This window comes from Branchiostoma belcheri, unplaced genomic scaffold (assembly GCF_001625305.1).
Source record: "Branchiostoma belcheri isolate BF01 breed outbred unplaced genomic scaffold, Haploidv18h27 scaffold82, whole genome shotgun sequence".
NCBI classification, from domain to species: domain Eukaryota; kingdom Metazoa; phylum Chordata; class Leptocardii; order Amphioxiformes; family Branchiostomatidae; genus Branchiostoma; species Branchiostoma belcheri.
Window position 1 is genome coordinate 324,210 of NW_017804487.1, and position 2,846 is coordinate 327,055.

Here is a 2,846-nt window from a genome sequence, read left to right on the forward strand (position 1 = left end):
AGGTAACTTGAATTCTAGTTTGTGGAAAGTGCACACTCGCTTGGAGCACCTTGTCTACCATGAGAGTAATTTGAGTTTCCCAGAGAGTCTGTGGGTTGGGGGAAGGCACAAAGAGCGCTGGTGTAGAAATCTGTCTGTCCTTGCGTTGTACTTGTAACATTTTTGTATCGCTTTGACGACGCCCGTCGCTCCGTCATGCCGATGGGATCGTTCCCGAGCCAGCCGGAGCCGATCTCGTGGAACTCCGGCCGAAAATATTAACCCACGTAAGATTTTTTTCCATTATAAAATTATAATATTTGAAATGGTCCGCAAGCCGTGAACGTTCTTGATCGTCGTAACGTAACGTGATAACATAATTGTTGCACCTGGACTGATGGTAGGTTCTAATGCACTTCCGGCTTGCGTTGAACTCAGAAATCTTCAACAAAGATGATCCATGCCGTTACAAAGGTTCACTTAACTTAAATTGTTATCAATATTTCATTTCGTATCACAACTCTTTTTAAATCGTTAAATGCAACAGGAAATTACTTTGTAGCGGGCTGTATGTGTCAGTACGACGTAAAAATGCCAGTTAGATGTACTCGACTGTTCGGCACGCAACAATGATAGGGGCGGGAGTTATAAATGTAGTCTTTGAAAATCTTACCGCCGCCCGGTGGGTGGGATCCGCCGGTAGGTCTGTGTACGTGCCGCTGCCCTTGGCAACACATCGTGGGAACCCACAGCTAGAGCGGGAAGCCAGCCTGTGTCGCCACGTGCACGGGCCTGCACGTACCGAATTGTCACAGTTTCTTTTGATCGGCGTGAACAAGGGCGTAAATATAAAATAAACTTTGAATCATGCTGCGCCCGTTGTCTTGTGCACGCCGATCCTTTTCCCCTGCAAAGTGCACATACAGCTGAAGAACGAAGAGAGGGCCGTGGCAGCGCTGAGGACAGCTTTCCAGAACCTTGGCCCCGAGAAGGAAGTATTTCTTTCCTCTGAACGGACTCAGTATTACGGAGTACAAATTAATACATATTTGAAGTGTACATTATTCCTTTGATTTTGTGACAAAAACATCAAACTATCACATTACGAGAGATTATTTGAAACGCAGTCAAACTTTTCACTCACCCCTGTTATAAATCGCAAGTCCCAGTAGCCTTTTGCAGTTTCAAATTCTAAATACGGTAGCACTTCTACACCCACAGTAGCATCAACGCTCTGCCCAGTTCTCCGCCTCGGTGATCGTTGCTCTTCATGGGTCGATCGGGCGGGCCCTATTAAGGCCATGTTGATTTGAATATATGGATGACATCCTCTGGGAACCCCAAAACTGATGCGCGCGTGCGAATAAAAAAAAAGTTTTGACAAAAAAAAGTTGCTTTCACTATGAAATCTGGTCATGGTCATGAAGGTTGAACAAATGGCACAGAATATGTTATGGCGAATAATCTACTCTTCGAATTCATTTCTTTACATTTTTGTCTTTTTTCCTTTGATTTTGGCATTCTACGACATTGGTGTCGTTTTTAAAACGTTTTCCTTGCAACTTATGGTATATTTTTGCTCATTTAGCAACTGTTTTGCACGATTTACAGTATGGTTGAAAACTCTTTTTTTTGAAACGGCCGAAAATTCATGCGCGCGCGGATGTCATCCATATAATCAAATCAACATGGCCTAAAGTGTTCGGCGCATTTCGTATAGTAGTAAAGGACAACAAAGCTACGTACTTGTGTATCAACATTCAACTACCCCTTGTTACCGATGAAACCATTATTGAAATATTAACAAAACTTAATTGACCATTGCTGGCTTGGTCACCAACACTCTCCGTGATCCAAAGCTGTCCGTTTCGCCGCACTCGCCTTACCCTTCGATGCGGGGGTGACGTCTTGCAAATCGGCTGCGGCCAGCGATGAAAACAAGCCCCGACACGAAACCTTTCCCGCTACAATACTGTATCCAGTTATCATGCAATCACGTATATAGTACACGGCCTAAAACGATTTGTTTCTAGAACTAACTGTTTTTAAGACATACATATACTACATGTACATGTCCACAGTGGCACCGGCCGTGCGCAGAAGGGGTGCGTACTTTATTCGGGAATTTACGGTGAACCCATGGATCGCGTTTCAATATTTTATCTCTAGGGGCGAAATTAGTGTAGTGTTGAAGATACCAGTGTACTTATACATTTCAGTGTTATATTCACTGTATTAGTTGGATCACTAATTATAAAAATCTATGAAAAAATCAAAAGACATTAAAAATATTAAGTGAATCCCTATCTAGCGATTCAAATTTTTTTAACTGCAAGAAACACAGCATAAATTTGCCTGGGCCTAACTGATTTTGGACCCCTGGCGGCTTTCCTGGCACTGTAGCAGAAATTATAAATTCTTTCCAAATTATATGTGTACGTGTATGAAAAGAACGATTTATCAAGAACGAAACAGGTAAACACAAAATCGTCGCCTGTGTTTTTTTAAAAACATCATACTTGTTATTTTTCGCCCTGTCGCTTCGTATTTGTTCTGAAAAAATCCAAGAACCAACAAATTAAATTGGTGTGGCCTCACAAGATAAAGTAACTTACCCCAGTCCAAATAGGTCTGATAACAAGTTGCCCAATCCAGCAGCTAGAAAAGAGGAAATGCATGAATCAGCTTACATGTACAGTGCACCATATCAGCCCCTTAATCTACATCAGGCTGAAAGCTTTTACAGTCCACAAACATGGACTTTAGTATGCTGGAAGGACTTTTACAAGCAAGGAAATCAGCCTTTGCAATACTAGCCTAAAGAAGGATTGGCTGGAAGAAAGATAACTACTGCCCTACGTAATAGC